General features: G+C 39.2%; 1 pseudogene; it reads right to left on the bottom strand.

The window, feature by feature from the left end:
• Nucleotides 1-4018: 4018 nt before the first annotated feature.
• LOC131897361 (10 kDa heat shock protein, mitochondrial-like) lies at nucleotides 4019-4328 on the bottom strand (annotated as a pseudogene).
• Nucleotides 4329-24061: the final 19733 nt, after the last annotated feature.

Genomic DNA, 24061 nt, shown 5'->3' with positions numbered 1-24061 from the left:
TGTTAACCTGTATTCCTATCACCAGCAACAGTATTATCTTGTATACAGTGTTTATATAAAATTATTTTTGTCTATTGATTATACTTGTCAGCAAAAATACTTGGTTCTAAAGTTCTTAAGCTATCCTTCCTTCCTTCCTTTCTTCCTTCCTTCCTTCCTTCTTTCCTTCCTTTCTTTTTTTTTTTTTTTTTTTTTTTTTTTTTTTGGTTTGTCGAGACAGGGTTTCTCTGTGTAGCTTTGCGCCTTTCCTGGAACTCACTTGGTAGTCCAGGCTGGCCTCGAACTCACAGAGATCCGCCTGGCTCTGCCTCCCGAGTGCTGGGATTAAAGGCGTGCGCCACCACCGCCCGGCCTCCTTCCTTTCTTTCTTTCCTTTTCTTGTGTGTGCTCTATAGTTTACCCTTTAAAATAATGTATAGTTCAATAGCTTAGCCAGCTACATGGTTCTAGTACTGGATACAATAATTTCTCCTGAATTTCTCCTGTATATTTCTTGAGTTTTGATCTCACTCATCCTTAGTCACTCACCAACAAAAATCATCTACTGAGCTTTTATCTAGATATGAGTTTTATACATGTTAATACCAATCTAAAACGTTAATTCTTAGCTTTCCATCATCTAGCAAAAACAATAAACTTCTTATTAGGATATGTAGAATTCCTTATGACCCATTCACAATCTCCTCTAGTCTCACTGGTGTCTCTCGTACTGACTGAGTCTTCTTCTTGGACTTGAGAAGTTAGTCCTTAGAATTTGACGGGAGCCATAAGCCTAAGTGACCCTTGACACACATGCTGCCATATTTGGGTTTTTCTCCTCTTTTCTTAGATCTAGGCCTTGCTTAAGTCTCCATAGCACCAGAACCTCTTCCCACAGATACCAGAACCTCTTCTCAGATATCAGGTGAATGAGCTGCAGTTAAGCAATTAGGCAGTTAGACAAGGGTAGATAGATAACCTTCAGAGCAACATTTCCTGCTGGCTGAACAGCCCATAATTAAGTCCCTTCCTGCTTGCAACCCCCATTACTAAATCCCTTCCTGCTTGCAACCCCCATAATTAAGTCCCTTCCTGCTCACAACCCCCTTTGCCTACCTATATATGCCTTGAGAGAAAAATAAAATTTTGGAGCTTGATCAGACGTCCTGTCTTGCTCTCATTCTTTGTGTCTATTGTCCCTCTCATTTGCCGGCCCTCCCTTCAGGTCCCCGTTGAAGACCCCGCTGGGTGGGGCAAGAATTCACACAGTATCTGAAAGACTTCTATTCTAGTATCCCTCCCCCCAAATTGTAGCCATTTATATATAATTTCGTCTCCCTAATTTGAGACTGAGCTTCGTTATAGCAGATGGTGGATACTGTCATCTCAGTGTCTCTGGGGCCTAGGACAGTTCAAGACTTTCAATAACACCTTAATGATTGCTGGTTAAATGGAGATGGTACAAGTGGTACAAAAAAAAAGTGTGCTAGATTTTGGAGGGCTGGTGGATGAAGTCAGAGAGAAAAGGTAAAAGTTAACGGTAAAGTCACTGTTAAGATCTCTATGAGTAAGAGACAGAAGTCTGTGAAGGTGTTACTGTAAATAAGGTTCAGGCAGGGTTAATGGCACAGGATGACTCCACACAGATTCACTGCAGTGTTGTTGTGACCTTGTACTCCAGGAGAAAAAGGAAAGAGGAAAGCAATCTGTTAGGATTCCTTACAAATTATTTTCAATTGCCCTCTTTAAAATAGGAGTCATACACACTGTGTGATGTTTGATAACAGCCTTTAATACAAAATGCAGAGGAAACTCAGAGATGATTTTCTTTTGGGAGGTATGACCTGGAGAGAAGAATGCTTTGAATCTTGGGTTTGTTGAAACACATTTTCCTGAGTCAGATAAGAAAATAGAGGTGATATGGATTAATCTTATTCAGATTGAGCCTAATCAGGAAATAAGACAATGAACATAATTGCAGCTCTGCAGGAAAAAACAATTACCTTCTGGAGTTAAGTTGGCCATGAATATGGAAGCCCCGAAGGATGTTCTTCCAGTCCACACCATAGCCACTGCAATCCCTTTTGGGATGAAAGTGAACTTAGGTCAATATGCAAACCAACTTTTTCTGCTCAGATCCAAATAAATAGACCAGCCTCATCTATATCACATGCAAATACTTGAAAACTTACCCTGTCTAACACCATTCTATGTTCATAAAGATTCCAATTTTTTCTTGTGTGAAATAAAGGGCCACATATGCTACGAAGTGTTTAAAGATCATGGGGGAATTGAAAATAGGCTTTTCTTCAACATAGCAAGCAGCTTAGATATGCCATTTACAGCATAACGTAATTCAACTTTAGGAATTTCATAGCAGGATATTCAGGTAGGTTTTAGAGAAAGACCCATGGATTTTAGCTATTCTCCAGAGTGAGTGAGATGCACTCTGTGTAGAGGGAATACTCTTCAAATACAAAGAAACTCTCCACTGACCAAATCTTACTGAATCTCATCTTTCTTTTCCCAAGATGTGCAGATTTACAGGTTGTAAGATATTTGTGCATCTCTTAAGGCTTGCCTTGAAATTGCACATCCATTTCCCCCCCCCAAGAAGATGCTCATTTCTAATAATCTAGTCTAATAACTAAACGGTTCTTCCACTTGACAACTTCATTCCATTTTGATTTATGAGACTATAAATGCCTTCTTTGAGCTGTATCTACTCAACATACATTGATTAACTATTAATTAGTAAGCATATACTATATGGGTACTCATGCATAAAAGTGTGGTACAAGAAGAAAAAAAGAAAGAAAAAAAAAGAAATTTATCCCAGCATGTAAAATAAAATAATTTTTACAAAAACTCACTGTAGGATTTCCGGTCTAATAACCACCTTTTAAAATTACTTTCTATTTCCTCAAACGTGGGAGGATTCTATGTGCTGTATATCAAGGCACATGTGTGTATTGTAGGTTGTGTACTGAAGTCTTGGTAAATACAATTATGAATGCATCAAAGGCAATTAAGCTATGTGGTTTTGATTAGGTATATTGTCAAACTGTATTAACAGCTGGCAGTATGGGGGGGGGGGATCCTCCATCTACTCCAGGTTTGGTTTATTGTACAATGTTATTACTATTCTCTGAAGCTGAAAAATCATTTTGAATAAAGCATTCTATTTCATTGCATAAAATGCTATTCTTTTCTTTGTACATAGTGAATTTCAGCGAACATTGCATAAAATGCCGAAGGCTGGCAGGCACATATGGATTGAGTTTTATAATTATTCCCATTATTATTTGTATAAACACAGAGCACAGCTACCCTGTGCCAACCCTTCCTATGATCCCAGTACCTTAGCATCACTCAGAAACTGGTTTCTGCTTTTGTGGCTCTGTGATTTCCTTTAGGCCAAAATAACACCTGCCCTTGGTCTAGGTGATTGCACAACCAGCAGGTGGAAGAACACTTAGCAGACTTCCTAGTTTACAATAGACACTTGACACCTTGCTACGTAGAGCTAAGGTTTGAGATCCAGAGGGCTAACAGACGTTGACTATGAATTGAACTTCAAAGTTGGTGTCTCAATTTCCCCAGTGCCAGCTTGGCTCACTCTGTTTGGCTCTGTAATAGCCTCCCTGACAATAACTGGCTTCTTTAACTACATTTGAAAAACTCTCTCCTCCCTGGCTATGCTATTTTTCCTGACCCCTCTGTTGGCTGCTACAGTCTGCTCTAGAATACACTTTGCTCTGTGATAACAGTTCTTCTTCTTCTTCTTCTTCTTCTTCTTCTTCTTCTTCTTCTTCTTCTTCTCCTCCTCCTCCTCCTCCTCCTCCTCCCTCCTCCTCCTCCTCCTCCTCCTCCTCCTCCTCCTCCTTCTCCTTCTCCTTCCTCTTCTTCCCCTTCTTCTTTTTGTTTAGGCATCATCAGTTTATTATAAAAGAGAGGCATGGAAATTATTTACATGATGAATAGTTCAGAATGTCAGTGGAATGGACAGTTTCATGTGACACCATTTCAAACAGGGATATCAGTCCACTTACTTTCCAAGAATGTCACCATCTCTAAATAAGAAATAATCCTTGTTGTTTAGAACATTTGGTGCCTCTGTATTCTGGGAGAAGAACTTTGTCTCTGACTTTCACACTGATTGATTGACTCTTTCCATCCTTTTTTTTTTCCACGCCTAATCCCACAGTCACTACTGTTGCTTGTAATACTTTTCCTTGGGACTTTTCCAGAAGCATAATGCCACCTTTGGTCACAGTTTTGGCGGCACTCCTTTCAACCAATACTCTATCAAAGAGCGGGAGAAACTTTCTGAAAGCTTGTCCAGCCATGACTCGCGCTGCCCAGCTCAGACTCTGCACTCGGGTGGCCGCTGGAAGGAGAGTCCTGCAGGCTGGCTCGGGACACGACACGTGGACAGTCTACTTCCTGAATGTAACCTACACACCGACTCTGTTCAGGTCAGGACCAACTCTGCAGCACAGCCCCTCAGTCCTTTGATTATGCTTTTGATCCTACCCTGCTCCATGTCAGCATTCAACTCTCCAACTTACCTATCTCTTGTATATGCCCTCCTCCCTAAATATACCTCCTTCCTTGTATATATCACCTTGCATGTCACTGCACTAAGGTCCATGACAACAGTAGGTCTCCTGACTACACTCTATTTTCATATTGCACCCTGGTCCCTAACTCATTTTTTTCATTACTCCTTCTTACGATACTACCCAGTCTCTTAACTATAGTCTATTCCTTGACAAACCTTAAACCTATGACTTCTCTATGTCTCTAAATATACCTCGTCCCCTCTCCTTTCTAAAGCTCTGACCCCTGGAAAGTCCTTTCCTCCTGAATCCTGCCCTCTGTTCCTGGCCACACTCACTCTTCTGTCTGATGACGCTGCTACCTTGTACTGTCCTGGTTGTTACTCGTGCACACACAGTTCAGTGCTGCCCTCTGCTCAGCAATTAGCACACTCTGTGTTCTGACTGTGTCTACTGCAGCAATATTTGCCTTTCTGGCTTTCCTACACCCGACTTACGCTCTTGACTTTCTCCTCTGACTTCACACTCACCCCTACAAGTCTCACTATAACTGCAAGAATGATGCACACATGTTAAATATTTTGGGGTTGGTCTACGAAGGTTCTGTAGCAAGTGCTCACCTGAAGTGGTCACGGAAAAGCAGTCATAGACAACAGTAAACACATGTGTGCAGTTGTGATCCAGAACTCTTTATGAAGTCAGCTAGCAGTCAGGACTTGAAAGGTGACATAGAGATCTGCAGTATCTTTTAATCTCTAGTATGGACATAGCCTTTTACCACCATTTTTACCATCTAACACAAAATTTCTATTTGCTTACAGGCTACATTAAAGTAATATATACATGATTGATAAACTATATAGATTTTAGGGAGAAAGAAATGGAATTAGACCTAGTTGGATGATGGCGAGCTGTGGCTTTAGCCAAGATACATTGTACATGGTTGTGGAATTTTCAAAGAATAAATAAAAATATTTATTAATAAAATTAAAATACTGGAATTAAAAGAATACTTCCTTGGAAAGGAAAAAACCCTAGAAACATTGACAATCTAGTATGAAACTTCTCTTGCTAGTACCAATGACTACATATGTAAGGTCATTCAAAAACTGTAGCAAGGCTAAGATACCTCCTGGTCTCTGTATAACTCCAGCAATTCCATTGCTGACTGTATCCCTATCAGAACATCTTAGAGAACACAGGAATCACTACCACAGTGATAAATCTTCATGAGAATGCATCTCACATCCTTGAGGACATAAGGTATTGATGAATGGGATACAGGGGGAAAACAGAGACTCAGTGTTTGAGATATAGGTATGGACAGAACCAGGGACAAATGGCTAACTGCGGGGCCTATTGGCATACCAAAGCTCAGGCAGGCCTCCAGATTCATTCAGTGGCACCTCTCAGCTCTTCTCATCCCCACCCCATACCCTAAACCTCTCCAGCCCAGGGCTTTGTTTCCCTTCCCCCAGCTTCTCTTTCCCATAGAACTCTGCCATTTTGGCAACTGGCTCCTTTGGTTCTCTTGGTCCACTTGCCTACTTCTCTATTCTCTTCCTCTCTTGTTCTTCCTCCCCGTCCATCCCCTCACCACACACCCCTCATCCCACCCCCATCAGCTCAATTCAGATGTCTTCCAAATACTTCTGGTTGTACTCTCCATCATAGCTACAATAAAATCCTCCTTAACCGTAGCTTGGAGCAGTCCTTCCAAATATCATTCAGTCAGATGCAGATTTTGAACTAGCTATTGGGTATAAACCCTAGTACCTTATTTCCTGATTGCAATTCTTAAGCAGCTTATTGAACTACTGTACCTCTAACTTGAAATGTTAGATATACTGATGGTATGATATTGGGGCTTGATACAAGTTAGCAATTATGATTACAACTGTCTAGGTCCTGGGGCTGTTTGCTCTCTCATGTAAAGGTTATACATAAATATAATATTTCTATAATAATGACTCCTGGAAATTTCTGGGTAGTTCAGGTCATTACTTTGCAATCCTGGAGGAGGAGGAGGCCGATTAACTCCAATGTATAAATAAAGAATTTGAATCTGTAAAATTTTAGGTGTTTTGTTTTTTTATTTTTGCTAATCCATTCAGTTCTTTAGTGCGTCAGGGGGATTATTTACCATTCTAAAACAGTTAGAAGAGAAACAGTTATCTGAGTCATGTCTACTAACATCGTAGTGGAAGAACATTTCTCAAAATGCTAGACTTTAGGCCACAGGCAACTCAACCCAAGTTATTTATAAGCTATTGAAAGATTTGGAGCTTTTACTGGCAGTCAGCTTGTCACAAAGAAACCTCTCCACTTCAAAAGCATGCTTTTCTTTATTTATTCTTTTGTGTTTGAGAGACCTTTAGACAAGCAAAACCCCTTTGTCTGACAATTTGAAATACAAAATCCATGCGACCTTGACAAGGCACTGTGGGGCTCGGCTCTTGCGTCCCATCTGCAGCTTCCTATGGATATCTACTCTCTCGTCTTCTCTGTCCACCAGACTTGGCAGGATTGCTGCTTCTCCAACTCCCCATGCGCTCTGCTGCTTCCAGGTCTTTCAGGTGCATCCTGCCTGTAGAAAGCAAACCGTTGATCCCTTGCCAATGGCATTGACATCTGTGCTCCAGGTTAATATCACTTCTTTGAGGAAGTGTTTTACATCCTCCAAGACTGTAGTTTGGTGCCTCTTTCTCATGATCCTCTAGCACCAGTTACTACAATTATGTAAGTGTCACCTTGAAAATATTTTAAGGCCTTGGTCGGCAAAATATAAGTTCCATGGAAGCATAAGCCATGTCTTCTTTGTTGCCAGCTCACTCCTCACGCCTAGCACACCTCAGTTTTTGTTTGATGGGCTAACATTGCAGCCTGGTTCAGGTGCCCACAACCGATGCCATATCTTACAGAATTCTGTGAAGAGAGTGAGAAGAGAGCACCGTGGGTGTAAGCAATTGAACTGCCATTGGGAACAGTAAGGGGACTGTTTGTCTCACAGGACAAGACGGCTTCAGAAGTCCAAGGAACACAACACACGGCCTAAGGAAACCATGATGGATTTCCCTTTTTGTCCTCATAGTGTGCCTTTGACCAAAAATGCCAGCCCTTGTCACAGTTCTGGCACCGATGGCAGCACTGGTAGCTGTAACAGGGACACTCTGCTCCAGATTGCCCACGGTCATACAGAGAATCCTCTGCTGGCTGGTGGCCCACTGGTTCTGTGGAATTCCAGGGTGCTCAGCCATGGCTGCACACTGGCTTTTTTTTTTTGGTGAAGATGTGAACCCAGGGGTATTGGATAGTACTCTCAAGGGGTGGGGGACTGACGGCATTGTCAAAAGGTTATGGAAGCGACCAAGCACTTTATATTACTTGCACACATTTTCCTGTTGTGTTTGCACCTTAAGAACGTTACTGTCCCCATTTCAAAGCAAATCCAACTACTGTTTATATGCCGCTTTTCCGTGATATTTTTCCTTCCTAGAACTTGAGTATAACACATAGCTCTCTATGACTTTGGATCGCCCATGGGAAATAATGGAAAGAATAGAAGAAAAAAATACCTGGGATGGCCAGGTTGCAGTTCTATGTTCTAAGTATCAAAGAGCAGCAGAACTGGCTCTCGTGGTCTATTGTACCCAGTGGGTGGAGTTGTGCATGATTACACAATTGACGGGCACCACACTGTTGTTTCACTTGCCTGTCCTAGTGGGTTTCTAAAGAGCCTACTGTTTAAATTGTGTGGGGAGCTAAACATACTCTCTCCCTGAACGGAATTGGAGTACCCAAGTAGGGAGAGAAAGGGGATGGCAGATACCAGGGAAACAGCGTTGTCTGGCGCTTTCAGGGTTGCATCTCATTCTAGGGATTCAGCCTCTGTCTCCTGGCAGGCAGCAGATTTGAAACCGACACCAAGCCAACTATTTCCTGGCTGTGTTTTCTAAATACTTAAGGTAAATACGGGTCTGTCATTTCACCAGCGTGCAACTTCAAAACATTTATTTCTAAAGCTTTGAAGAATGGACAGCGAAGTAAAGGAAAGAGGACCAAAGTAAGACACACTATTGAGTAAGAAGGATGAACGGGATCATAGAGTAGAAATACCCTGAATAATCAGTCATTAGACTACGAGAATAAGAACATTTCAAAATTCATTTTGAAAATAGGAACAAATGTAGGTGTGGGTAAAGAAGAAGGAGCATGCATTTAGATGTTGGCTCAGTAATTACTGTGCATAATATTAGACAGCTTTCTTACAACAGAGGCTGCAGGGTCTGGGTTCACTGAATTGCAATACCTAATTATATCAACAGGGATATCACTATCCTTTGCAGCGTGAGCCTGTTCCATGAAAGGTTTCCATGTTACACTCGAGATTAGCAATATCTTTAAGGCATACACACACGAGCTCTTTCATTACAGACCTGAGAGCTACTGAGGCACCAAAGGGAACGCATTTGCAGTCCTCTACTTTATCTGAATGATTTAATCATGCATATTTTTCCAGAGAGGAAAACTCTCCAGTCTATATGGCAAGTTAAGTTCTAACAATGATTTCAACTAACTAGACTTTTCTTACAAAATTGTCTCTTTTGAGACAATTTTTAGAATTAGTACCACAAAATTACACAGTTCTGGGCAACAAAAAAAAAAAATTAAATGAGTTTAACTTAGCGACATTTCTATCTCAACATCTCCTTGGAGCCTTTTTAAACTAGCATTTCTTCGGGGGGTTGAATCACGTTTCCTTTTTATTCTTTCTATGTTATTTTCTAAGAAGCAACCAAAATAGGAACTTGGGATTGAGGACAATTTATTCAGCATCTCTGAGATTCCATTCCCGTCTGCCACATCTAGATAAAAGGCCACTTGCTTACCGAAAGGATTACACCTATAATTTGTTATCTGTGAGGCTGCCACAAAGTAGGTGGTCAAAGAAGTTGACTTTTCAGCTCCCCTTCTCCTTTACCCTCCTTCTTTCTCTCGTAGATGCAAGGTGTCTTGTTCCTCTTAATTTTGGTACATCCTCCTGCTTCTTTCTAGCTCTTTGGGGTCATCTTTTTGTCCTCTTTACTCAGTTATATCTTTAAAAAACATTTTTGCTACATGCATTTGTCCAGTGTGTGTGTGTGTGTGTGTGTGTGTGTGTGTGTGTGTGTGTGTGTGTACCCTCACCAGTGCACTTGTGGAGGTCAGAAGACAACGTGAGAGTCTGTTCTCTCTATCATGTAAGTCCTGGGGATTGAACTCTGCTCATCATGTTTGGCAGCAAGCACCTTTATCAGCTGTGCCCTCTCTCTTACACTGCCTAGTTATGTCTTGAGCCTGGTTATTAACTGCAGTAGTAACCAAAGTGTTAAATGTAACAAAGTGGTTATGTCTTAAAGATACTTACATGGGAATATGGGGATTAACACTTTCACAAAAGTCAGATTTCAGAGAAGACGTTAGAATCAATCAATTAATCAGGGAATATAAGCTGGTAGGGAGTGAAAGGATCCTTAGAAGGATACTGGGTCTCATGATCAAGCCGGCGAGGTCACTGCTACCCACAAATGTGTGTATTCAAGGAGGGCATTTTCTAAAAAAAGGGGAAGAGTCTATGGCTTTTCTAAGTGGAAAATATGACGCTGCCTTCCCCATAGAGATGGAGAACATTAAGGCTTAGAATTACCCAACATCTCTTCAAGTGAGCTTACAGGGTTTAATGCAGAGCTCTATAACTCATTTGATCCCAGCAGGACAAGCTCACTAGAAATATAACATCTGTTCATCTAATGCCCTTCTCACCGCGGAAGTCTCATTGGCTAATTTCTTGAAGTGAGCCTTAAAAATTTCAAACAGGCACATAAAAAAGAGCACATAAGCACTACGCGTGCATACACACACACACACACACACACACACACACACACACACCTCTTTCATCAATCAAAACAATTTTCTTTGCATATATCCATTCATTCAATCAGTAAACTATTATCAAATGTCTCTGATGGTCCTGGCACTGTGTCAGGTAATAAAGTAATGGGGAAATTCAATACATTCTTATCCATCACAAAAATGTGCTTTCCAGTGTCCATTATGGATTGCGAACAAGTGATTACACAAAGGTGGTCTCTTTCATATGTGGAACTCACTGCTAGGTAGAGTCTTTGTCACACCCATATTCCTTTTACTTTTAATAGTCATTATCCCACAGAGAAACCGCCATGTCTCTCTAACTTGGCGACATCATGTTTCTTGAACTACAGAGTTGGCATGTGACTCAAATTGGCCCAGAGAGATTCTGTTTCTGCTTTTCGAAATCTGGAGTAGAAAAGAGTGTAGAGTTTCTGTCCATTAACATGTGCACCAGAAGAGTCAAAGCCAAGCTGAGGCAGGCATAAGTATAGAGGAGAATACAAATCTAGTGGTTTAATTTTTACTTCCCAAACAGGCTCCTGATAGTGACCAAGGATCTATAATGTTTGGGTTTAGAAAATACACAGATATTGTTCAATGTGCATACTATCGTGCTATATCACCCACACTTAAATTGGAATTCTGTTGCATGTCATTAAATATACCATTGTTATGGAAGAGTGCAAATGCATGCTTATAAACCATGGTATTTGTTTTAAAGGAAATATAAAATGATCCAGAAGGACCTAAAACAATGGCAGACATTCATGTAAGAAGGATGAGAACGCTGCCCCAAGGAAGTGCATTTTAACTTAATAAGCAGGATAAGATTGTGGAAATTAGTAAGAAAATGTGCAGCAGGTAAACAAAAGCCAAGGATCTGGTGGGGAAGCAATGGGAGCCAAGGTGGCTGGGACTAGTCTGCAGACCCAGGTGTCATTGGCCATTTGTTCTGACCATGGTTATAAATATTAATGCACCCCACATATGTATCACATACCTAACTTTTAAAAAATGTTCCTCCCAGTGTATGAATATTTGTGAGCGTTTGTGAATTATGTGTGTATGTTATATGTGCACATGTATTTGGGTACATGCACCTGTGCTCACATGGAAGCCATAAACCTAACTTGGGGGCAATTTTACAAGACTTAAGCAAGTGACCCCATAATCCTATGAATAAATATAAATGAGATAAAATACAAAAAGAAAGAATAGCACATGTTATATTTTTGCTCTGAATAGATGATTTACAAAGCCTGAAGGGAGATATATTCACCAAAACTTCTTAAGGGAAACAATATTACCTGTTACTAAAATAGAGGCTTGTGCTGCCTGAATGTAGTTTGTAAATTTGTATCTATGGAATTCTAAAAGAGATTGGCTGATGCAAAGTTTCTGAAAAAGAAAACATTATTTTTAAAGTCTAGAATATGAAAGGTTAAAAGGGAATAATTGAGAGGATAGCACTTGAAATATTTTAGATCTCCTTATAGTGAATATATATTCTTTCTTTTGAATTTTAGGGGCATATGGCCACATTTACACACCAGAGGGAAAAGACATTAGTGGTAATTTAATGGCAATAGATATATCTAGAAAGAAAAAAATAAACATTAACCAGGAGCATTATGTAAAAATTGAAGACAAAAATCATAAAACCATGCCTACTTATTATATCTTATTGCCTAGCAAAAGTCACCATAGCTTACAAAAACGCAGCTTCATATAAAGGCCACAGTCATTCTAAAAATAATTTACTGACAACTTGCAGAAAAGAAGATTTAAAAATTATCGTAATGCTATTTCATTAGAAGGTGTAGTGATGTGAGTCATTTAAGGCACTGGGAATTTTGTTCATTTGGGCTCAGCCAGAAGCCATCAGTGGAGAAAGACTGACGACCTCTGCCTTAAGTCTAGCTGCACATTTAAGTTAAGGAACCCCTCCAGTTATTGCTATTATCCATATTCCTAACAGAGCTTATTAAGTGCATATTTCTATGTTCAATGTCTATATTTAGCACCGCAATAGTCTTTATTAACCATTTCCTTTAGTTTAGTAGATGAACATGTCACTAAACAATAGTTGTTAGATTCTTCTAAGCTATTCTCTTCAATTATTCATGGGGTGAATTTTTGAGTCACTTGAAGGATTGGAGAACCAAGAAAACATAGGTTTGCTATGGCAGAAATAAACGAAATTTTAAAAAATGGAACAAAACTTGCCGCTTAAATGAAGGAAGCTGGATTCCTTTGAAGTCTTTGTGAGCATTGCTTAGTGCTGCTAATTCAAAACACTCATTAGCATTCAAAAGCTTTAATTAGGTGTTTATTCCTTTGTGCTGAGTGTCACTTCATTTTCAGATTTTGTAGGGCATGGGCTCTAAGTTACTTATAGTCAAAGAAGTTTTGTCTTTCAAGTGGCCTTCAAGTTTCTTAAGTCTCTGGCCTCTGTCTACCTCGGACTCAGACTTGCCAGCCTTTCGCCATGCATTCTCAAGCCAAGTTGACTTATTCTCAGGTTCTCCAATTACCCACAAGGTAATTCTGCCTCTAGGGCTTTTCTTTTTCTTAACCCTTGCCGTTTCTTCCAAACTAATGATCTTTATCAGGAAGCTGTCCTTCATTTTACCAGGTGAACCTAGACCTGTCCTAGGTATACTGTATGGCCATGTTGGGCTTATTCTTACCGTAGTTCCCTGGACTGTAACTGGGCATTTAATTTGCAAAATATTCTGCCTGTACTGTAGCTAATAAATCCCCACTGACATTTGCCAACCGACCAGAATAATAAGGGATCTCAATATGAAAAAAAAAAAAGTGAGCCAGAAAAGCAGGAATTTACCTCATCCTGAGTAAAACTGCAAAAACAACTCTGTTCTGCCAGGCATAGAACAGGTCAGGATAACCCTATCCTTGTAACCCCCCATTTAGGCCTTACTACATCAGATATTTCAACTGTTTTTCTGATTGTTATTTTGGCCTCTCTTAAAAGCCCTGCATATCATAAAGTCTTTGAATGCAATTAAATTAACATTAAAAAAATCCACATTCATTGAATAAATTTTTCTACAAAAACAACCATAAAATAGCCTTATTCTCAGCATTGGGAACATACTCACACTCTTCTAGACGAGCTGAAGAATCTGTTTCAAAAGATGCCCACTCTCGATTTCTCAGTTAATTGTCTATGGCACGTGTAATTTACAGCTGATTCTATTTAGAATCCTATCCTTAACTTTAGACTCAGAGGTAGCATGGCTAAGGATCAACTTCCAGCATTATGCTCAACCTCACAGGCCGATGCACAGCTTGGCGTGGTGCTGATGGTGTTGCACAAATGAGGATACCCACATGGGCATGTGAGACGTGTGGGAGGACTCCACTCTTCTCTTTCTAGGCTGACTTTACTTTAAAAATGTGTTAGCAGTTTTTAAATTCTGACTAATTTTTTAAGCATTTTTTCTCCTTTTCCCCAATGTTTAAAAACAGTTTTCACTGGCCCATATTGATACATAACAATGGATCTTATTAGGACATTTTATGCATATATATAATATGTTTTGATTGTACCTACCTATCATTAGCTTCTCTTATCCCCTTCCACTCCCACTGTTCCCATCCAAAAAATATTCAGCATCCTTAGCCACAGGAAATAAAAATTAAAATTGTATTGAGATTCCAAATGGTGGTCATTAAGAAGATAAAGGACCACAAATATATGACTTATTTAACAGTTATTAAGAAAATTTCTGCATCCTGGTGTAGATTTCTGTTGATAGGAGTTGCTTTTTATCCTTAAAAGTGATAAATTTTGTTAGGCTAAAAATTTGTGAAACATAGCACAATATAGTTGATTAGTAGTGCTAAAATATGCTAGACAACTTTGATAAAGTTCAATCAGTTTGTTATCTCATTACAGTAAATATGCTAAAATTTACTCTTCCTCTGAAAGTGACAGAAAACGGATACTGAAGTTGTGGAGAGTCACTTATTTACTTGCTTGAAGTCTCTTAATGGCACTTAAATTCTCAGGCTTTTGTTTTCTTGTCTAAAAAATGTGAAAAAGATAGTCTTATGCAGATTGGATGAGTTGGATGAGGATATTAGTTATAGTCTATGAAGCCCTCAAGTAATGTTTCAAAAACAGGCCTAGTACACAAAAGCAATTTGTAAGTATGCATTACTACATTGCTTGGATTATAATTGTGATCTCCAAGAAATATTCCTAAATCATAGGACCTGTGTGTGTGTGTGTGTGTGTGTGTGTGTGTGTGTGTGTGTGTGTTAGTTCTCCCCTTCCGCATTATTTGAGAGAGGGTCTCTTGCCATTTTTGAGCTGCACACACCAGGCTAGCTGCTCAACGAGCTGTGGAGGATTCTGCTCTATCTGCCACTCATCTTGCTGTAGAGGCACTGGGGTTATAGACATGCTGGTGACTTTGCCAAGCACTACATGAGTTTGGAGAGTCAGCCTAGGTCCTTATGCTTCTATGACAAGCACTTTACTTGCTGAACCCTTCCCCTAGACTCTCAGATTTTGAGTTTTTAAGGAATGTTCTAACTGATATTTATGTACAATATATCTGAGGATTAGTTACAATGCAGTTTTAGTAAGATTTATACAAAGTGTGTGATCAAAAGGAGATTGTAGCACCTGACCTTTCTAATTCCTTTTATGAGATCATGTCTATAATTTTATATAGCCTCAATTTGTTCTGAGTTATATGGTCATTATAATATGATTTTGTGAATGTGTGCTCACAAAACAATATTGTACACTAACCTTATCTATGCTGATAAACTTTACTATGGACACATACTAAACAATATTACTATCAACTATTTAAAACTTTCTATAAGATTGTTCCTATGTATTAATTTGTGCTGTATTTAAAGCAGAGTCAATTTAGTTTCAAAAGGAAAACGTGTTGCTAATGGTTTGGGTTTCTAATTTACATGTTTCTGAGATGGGTTTTCAATCTGTATGAATTATGTTCAACTGTTCCAGGTGCCATAACAAAAACAAACAAACAAAAAAACAAAAACAACAACAACAAAAAACATCTCTGTGTTAGTATGATCCCTGCTAAGTATTCTACACTGCTCTTTGCTGAGACCCAGGAGGTATCAAGTCAACACAGGTGCCATTTGGAATAGCTAATTTCTATCTATATTGTGTCAGTGAATGTTTGTTGGCTCCCTGGGAGGAAGGAACTCAATTGTGAGAACTGCACAGAATTATCCAACGTTTTATAGACCTTTCCATAATGAAATCCAGAAAGCAATTATCCGTTAGCACATCTACACTAGCACTGGGAAAATATAAACAGTTAAGATTAATGAAATTGTAAGCATTGATTAATCATGCCTTTTGGACTCATATTTGGTCTTAAGAACCAGAAATAAAGCTACCATCACCCAATTTAATAAGGGGCTTCTCTCATGCCGGTTTGATTACTATTATTATTATTAATTTTTGCACCTGCACTTGTTTCTACAAGTTATCTTCAGCTTCAATTGGCTGATCCCTTAGAGACAATTGCATGCAGAAGTTCTCAGCTGAATGTACAATTAGCTTATTATCTGAAAGCTTCACTGTACCAGTCATATGTTAATATGTAGAGTTCTGGATGTTTGTCTCCTAATACTCATCAAGCAGTAAAGGTTAGCAGGGAGTTCAGGAAGTGGATAACACCATCCCTTTCTCCCCAATTAACTTCAGTTTAAAGATATGCAAAGGGATATACAGTATTAATTTTAAAGATATTCTGAGTAAAACAGGGTTTTATAAAGCCCAGCACAGGTCAAATTCACCACGACCTGCCTTCAGCCAACTTGGATAATCCAGAAGGTTGAACAGTTCAGCTCTTGTTCACCCCAGGATACTAGCATTAATTTTAAAACAGAAATGTTTTGATCTAAAAGTGACCTTTGAGATTATTACAAACACTCCAATTAAACATAGCCTGTTTCAACCTTTGTATATTATATTCCTCGTTTTTGTGTGTAAATAAATATTGAAACCCAGAGTGAATTATTTGCCTAAAAACTTAGAAGTAGAACCTATGATTCTAATTCTCAACTAATATTTCTTCTCGGACATGTTTTCACCCCCAGAATCCTTAGTTAAATGATAGAAGGATGTTTTAAAAGAGCTTCTAGGTTATGGTTAATAGAGAAAATCCTTTGGGTTTCTGTGCTCTTCTCAGCATTTACACAAATTCAATATCAGATTTTGATGTTCTATTGGGAAATAACATGAATGACATTCCCTGGTATTCCCTTCTCCTGTGAACCACCTGTAGTTCCTTTGAAACTATTCTTGCGCCAATATTAAGCCTTACTACTATGACCTTTAAGACCATATGAATATTAAAAATAGTTATATCATTAATTTTATATAATTACACATCATATGAATATCATTCTCATGTCTTGCCAAAGTAATCATATAAGATGAAAGGTAACGGTGGCAGTGATTTAAATACAAGTTCCTAATGAAACTTCATTGTGTGTGTGTGTGTGTGTGTGTGTGTGTGTGTACATTGTCTTCATTGCCATTAAGATCAAGTGAGTGATGACATTCATCTTTGTTTCCTAAATGCTATGTTCCATCAGTGTTAGCTTTTTTCTTCTTCTAGTTAACAATGTTGTGCTGTGGGATGTTCTGTATGGCAAATGTGTTGCTCTGATTGGTCAATAAATAAAACACTGATTGGCCATTGGCTAGGCAGGAAGTATAGGTGGGACAAGGAGAAGAATAAAGCTGGGAAGTGGAGGGCTGAGTCAGAGAGACACTGCCAGCTGCCACGATGACAAACAGCATGTGAAGATGCCCGTAAGCCACGAGCCATGTGGCAAGGTATAGATTAATGGAAATGAATTAATTTAAACTGTAAGAACAGTTAGCAAGAAGCCTGCCATGGCCATACAGTTTGTAGGCAATATAAGTCTCTATGTTTACTTGGTTGGGTCTGAGCGGCTGTGGGACTGGCAGGTGAAAGAGATTTGTCCTGACTGTGGGCCAGGCAGGAAAACTCTAGCTACAATGTTGTGTGATATTAGGTGACCAGTCCCTTTATTTCCGTAGAAGTCACTAAGCATCTTATAGGACTTAAGCCATTTTCACTTCCCACAACAATACACATAAAGGCAAGGTCTAAGACAGATGGTCCTGTCCTGTTTTGTCTCTCCTCACCCTTTGTCTTCAATCTCACTTAAAAGTCACATACCTCCATTGTGGAAAATTAATTTAAGATGTGTCATGTCAGTTTATGCTGTGCAATATTTGTTTAATGATGCAAAACAATAACAAAAAACTACAGCCTTTCTCTGTCATATAGGACACTATATGACAAGACCCATCTACCCTTCTCTAGCTTCATGATAATTCATTTCCATTATATTTATTTTCTAAGTCTCTGAAGCACATTCTTACCATTGGATTTCTCTGCTGGTGCCATCTTGACTTTTATCTTGAGACACCAAAAATATTTTGGGAAGGCATCTGGGCCCTGGTGATGGTATGCTGAGTCTGGTCTGTGAGACTGTTACTCTATTGGGATTTGCCAAGTAATTATATCTCTTTCAGCATCAACTTTTTTTAAAAAAAAATTTATTTTATTTTATTTTTTTATTTTACAATACAATTCAGTTCTATGTATCAGCCACGGATTTCTTTGTTCTCCCCCCTCCCGCTCCCCTCACCTTCCTCCCATCCTACTCCCTATTCCCACCTCCTCCAGGGCAAAGCCTCCCCCGAGGACTGAGATCAATCCTGGTAGACTCAGTCCAGGCAGGTCCAGTCCCCTCCTCCCAGGCTGAGCCAAGCGACCCTGTATAAGCCCCAGGTTTCAAACAGCCAACTCATGCACTGTGCACAGGACCCGGTCCCACTGCCTGGATGCCTCCCAAACAGATCAAGCCAATTGACTATGTCACCCATTCAGAGGGCCTGATCCAGTTGGGGGCTCCTCAGCCATTGGTTCATAGTTCATGTGTTTCAATCCATTTGGCTATTTGTCCCTGTGCTTTATCCAACCTTGATCTCAACAATTCTTGCTCATTAAACCCTCCTCTTTCTCACTAATTGGACTCCTGGAGCTCCACCCGGGGCCTAGCCGTGGATTTCTGCATTCAGTTTCCTCAGTCATTGGATGGGATTTCTAGCACGACAATTAGGGTGTTTGGCCATCCCATCACCAGAGTAGGTCAGTTTGGGCTGTCTCTCGACCATTGCCAGCAGTCTATTGTGTGGGTATCTTTGTGGATTTCTGTGGGCCTCTCTAGCACTTTGCTTCTTCCTATTCTCATGTGGTCTTAATTTACCATGGTCTCTTATTCCTTGTTCTCCCTCTCTGTTGTTGATCCAGCTGGGATCTCCAGCTCCCCGAAGCTCTCTTTCCCTTGACCCTCGCCCTTCATTACCCCCACTCATGTCCAGGCTGTTCATGTAGATCTCATCCATTTTTCCGTCATTGGGTGATCCCCGCGTCTTTCTTGGGGTCCTGTTTTCCAGGTAGCCTCCCTGGTGATGTGAGTAGCAGTCCAGTCATCCTTGTTCCACATCTAGTATCCTCCTATGTGTGAGTACATACCATGTTTGTCGTTCTGAGTCTGGGTTACCTCACTCAGGATGATTTTTTCTAGATCCATCCATTTGCCTGCAAACCTCATGATGTCATTGTTTTTCTCTGCTGAGTAGTATTCCATTGTGTATATGTACCACATTTTATTTATCCATTCTTCAGTTGAAGGGCGTCTAGGTTGTTTCCATGTTCTGGCTATTACAAACAATGATGATGCGAACATAGCTGAGCAAGTGCTCTTGTGGTATGATTGGGCATTCCTTGGGTATATGCCCAAGAGTGGTATAGCTGGATCTTGGGGGAGATTGATTCCCAATTTTCTAAGAAAGTGCCATATTGATTTCCAAAGTGGTTGTACAAGCTTGCATTCCCACCAGCAGTGGAGGAGAGTTCCCCTAGCTCTGCATCCTTTCCAGCATAAGGTGTCTCAGCCTCAGCATCAACTTTTTAAAGTGACCAATTGCTATCCAGAGTTTGGGGAAGTTTATAGAGGTTGATATGCTTAAAACACTTAGGTAGTAGACAGAACACATTAAGAATTTCATAAATGACATCTGTCCATTTCTGTTTTTCACATACAGTATGGTTCATTTTGCCATTAATAACTATTTAAAATATTTCCTGAATTAAAAAAATATTGAGTACAAAATAATAGGTTTCTTCATCCATCTGTATCATTGCATTTTGTTTGCTCCTGCTATTCACTGCCCCATAACCCTCTCTTGTCTTCTTCCTTCTCTCTCTCTCTTCTTCTTTTTACTTTGATAACATTAACTTATTAATTCACATGTATGTGATAGAGAGAGAATGCCTCTGCATTAAAAAATATGCAACATTTGTCTTTCTTGGCCAAACTTCTTTCAACAAGGTGATCTCCAGTTTTCTTCATTTGTTTGAGAATGACATAGTTTTGTTCTTATCTATCTATCTATCTATCTATCTATCTATCTATCTATCTATCTATCTACCTACCTATCTATCCATCATCTATCTATCTATCTGTCATCTATATATCATCTATCTATAATTTTCTGTCATCTGTCTGTCTATCATTTTATTTACCCATCTACCTGCTGACAGGTTAGTAACATATCTTCATTATTATGAATAGTACCACAATAAACTTGGATAAATTTGTGTCTCAATAATTTTCTGACTTAGATTCCTTCACACATGTATACTTGAGTAGAATAATTGAATCACATGGTTGTTCTTTTTTAGTTTTACATTACCTATTAATACAGAATACAGATTTATTACTGCTACCCAATTTATAGTATTTCTCTTCTTTAAAAAATAATAAATATTAGTATGTGTGTTTTGTGTGCAAGTGCATGTGGTGTGTGTGCATGTATACATGAGTGCATGCATATGTGTGTGTGTCTCTGTGTGTGTATGTGTGTGCATGTATGTGTGTGTAAGTGTGTGTGTGTGTGTGTGTGTGTGTGTGTGTGTGTGTGTGTGTGTAGCCATTCACATGTTGCAGTGCAGATGCTGGAGTCAGAGGAAAATTGTAGGAGTTGTTTCTTTTCTTCTACCAAGTGTGTCCTAGGGATTGAACTTGAGTCCTCCCTGTGCCATCTGGCCAGCCCACATGTTTCTGCTTCTCCTTTAGTATCACCTTGTTTCCATTTCTTCATAGTAGTCTTACCATCACCTAACGTTTTCTATTAATTTATTATCCTACTGTTGTCTCATGGACCTTCATGAAAATTTTATAAAAGAAAGTATGTGGTCCAGGTACCTGCTTTATTCTGTCCACTGCTGACTCTGGAACCTAGTATATATCTAGTCAGTAAATGTTTGTAGAGAAACCAAACCACTGACATTCCCTGTGCAGTGCCCAGCATTTAAAAGTCTACAGATTGCTGTGGGCTGAGAAGATGTTCTGGGTTGAACTGTTACACTGTAAACAAGCCACTATCCCTAATTTAGCCTCATCACTATAAACCTGGGTGTAAAGAACATATTTAACTTCTTTTTAAAGACCGTAGATTCCCTATGTAGTTTCCTCTAGTTTATTTTCAATAGTTCTTTTTGCTATACAAAAAAGAAGCCGTGTTGAAAGTCAGATGAAACTTACCAATCTTGCTTCTGTGATTTTTCCAAAAGAACAGAAATCAGTATCTCGTAAAGCTATCAGCTCTTCATTGTTCACTGAATTCCTATTCAGGATGTCTAAGATGTGGAAATGACCTAAAGGCAAACCTTTGAATGAACAGAAATGTGTTTTCTGAATACAGTGGACTGATATTTAGCCTTAGAAATGAAATCCTGCTCTATGTAACCACACTTATGAACCTTGCCTGGTAAAATGAGCCATTACAGAATGACAAATTCTTAATAAATCCACCTAAAAACAGCATATGAATAGTTAAATTTATAGACATGGAGATGAGAGAAATAGTTACCAGTGGCTGGGAATGGGATAAGGACAAATGTGATGCTGGTAATTAAGGATAATAGAGTTTTATCTATACACAATGCCTAAGGTCTGGAAACTGACCATACAACGTTGGGTCTACAAGTAACAACACTGCATTATACACTTAAAAGTTGTGTGAAATTTCATATTAAATGCTTTTACTACAATAAAACAATTGCAAAAAATAAAAAGACAGCTGTTTTCACCAAATGCTTTAGTCAAAAGAATCAAAGATAAGTGTGTCAGCGGTAAGGCAGATGACGATGTTAATATAAAAGTCCACAGTCAAAGTCCCATAGACGTGAACCTTGCTGGAGAAAGCAAGGCATCAATGATGGAGGATCTGGAGCATAAGTGAGGTGTCACAGGTGGTGAGGATTTTGCAACATTTTGATAACCTTGTGAAAATGACCTACCTTCCTGGACTCTGAGTCCCTGGTCGGTAGGATACAAGCTAACCCCACCACGATGAAAGGGGGTTTTAGTGTGGAGAGAAAGACTGAAGCAGAGAGAAAAAGAATCCTTACAGAAGACAAGGAGGTGAGTGGTGAGGATGCAGGGGGCACCACGACTCAGAGTTCAAGGCTGAGACCCTTGTCTTGTTATTTAGCCTCTATTTAGAGAACACACCATTTTCTGTCGGAATTATGAAGAGTAAGCCTTTTGGGTTTATTTCATTTACAGCTGCAACCAGGTTTGTGGGCCTTGGATAGAAAGATGATAGACATGAATATGGCCTTAGAATCTCTTCCCAACAGCTGCTGAATTCCCTCTCAGTGCCAAGTTGCTGCTCACTGAAGCCTGACCTGCAGCTCAGCAAAGGGAAGCCAGGGCCACTCTTCCATAAGTCACAGGAGCAAACGTGGGCATGCATTTCTACCTCCGTGGCCAAGGAAGAGGCTGCGCCAGTGAAGAGGCGGTAACAGGGCCAAGCTCTGGTATGCTGGAGCTTCTGGGCTGTCTGGGAGATGGATGCTGTGTGGGAGGGCTCAGAATAGCCCAGGACTGAAACAGACACAAAAGGCAAGCCTGGAACTCTGAGATAGCACTGAGATAGGATACATCTTTGGAATCTGGGGGGAAAAAAGCAAAGAGAAAGAAGTACTTCAATTTATTGTTCTGTGTGAACTTTTCGTCCAAAGTTGGCATCCTGAAGTGGCTCTGGAGCTGTCACCCAATTCCTGTCTTTGTTGTCCTTGCTTCTGATCGTTCCCAGTTCTTACTCCGCATGTGTCTCACACCCAATATGATTATTCTGGATTAGAATTATTTGCCAACCAGGTCATTTCTTTATTAGTCCCTGATTTGTCTATGGAAGACAAATGAAGTCATTCAGACCTAGACTTATATTACATAATTTGTAGCTTTGACTTCTAAGTCAAAGCACCTTCTAATGTATCTAAATCTAACTTTTCTCACATGGGAAATTCAAATGATAATAGTAACCATAAAAATTAAGAGCAAAGTTCTATGATAAGCATCCCCCAAACTGAAGGTTATAAGTAAAACTAGAGTAAAAGTGTGATAACTATAATACATCCTTCAAAAATGGATCTTTCGGGAAGTTCCTCTCAGAGAAGAGCAGAGATGTTTGTACATCACTTTTCCTGATTAAATTCATGTCATTCCTATTGGCTACCTAGACTGTATCTACCCTGATAAATGTAACAATTATCACATATGAGGAAATTGGATGATTTATTTTTATAGAAGACTACAGCACATGATTCCTTGTCTCCAAACGACTAATTGAAAAGCTTTATTAACTATTCCTCAACTATATCACACTTCCTCTTCCTCATGGACTTCTCACATGATATCTTATGCTTCATTGCCCTCAAACCCATGTAGCCTTCCATCTATTATCCCTGTCATCCTTCACAGTTCACTGATGATTTTATTTACCCAAGGAAGACTATTTGCATTTCTGTATCAGGGATCCTGTTGTATGTTCTTTGGACATACTCTACCTTTTTAAGAAATGTTTTGAAAATATACATTTGTATTAACATATATGAATTTACTGTGATATTTACACACATGTTCACAGTGTACATTGACATATCCATCCAGCCATTTTTCATCCTTGCCCTACTTCCTGCCACCCTTATATGCTTCCTAGTTCCTACCAACTATTGCTTTACTTTCCAGTCAGGGCTTCTTGTTTCTATGTATGAGAAAGAATATATCATGCCTTCTTTCTGTGTTGGGTCTATTTTGCTTAACATTATACGACTGAGTTCCATCCATTTGCCGCAAGTCATAAGATTTCATTCTTTTTAAGGGATAAATAATAAATAATCATATACATGCATATCTATTTTATTGTTCTTTATTCATTCACCTATTGATGGATATATAGGCTGGTCCTACATCTTAGCTATTACACAGTAAGCATGGGCATACAGTTACCTTTTTTTGAAGATTTATTCACTTTTTAGGTATATTTCTAGTAGTGTTAGAGCTAGATAATCTTAAATTTCTATTTTTTGGTTTTAAAGAAATATATTTTTCCATAGCAGCCATACAAATTCCTACTAACAATGAATGTATCTTTGCTAACATTTCTTATATTTTGGTTATCTTAA

The sequence above is a fragment of the Peromyscus eremicus genome, chromosome 22 (assembly GCF_949786415.1).
Source record: "Peromyscus eremicus chromosome 22, PerEre_H2_v1, whole genome shotgun sequence".
In the NCBI taxonomy this organism is placed as follows: domain Eukaryota; kingdom Metazoa; phylum Chordata; class Mammalia; order Rodentia; family Cricetidae; genus Peromyscus; species Peromyscus eremicus.
Note: the sequence above shows the minus strand (reverse complement) of the source record. Positions and strands in the feature narration are given on the sequence as shown.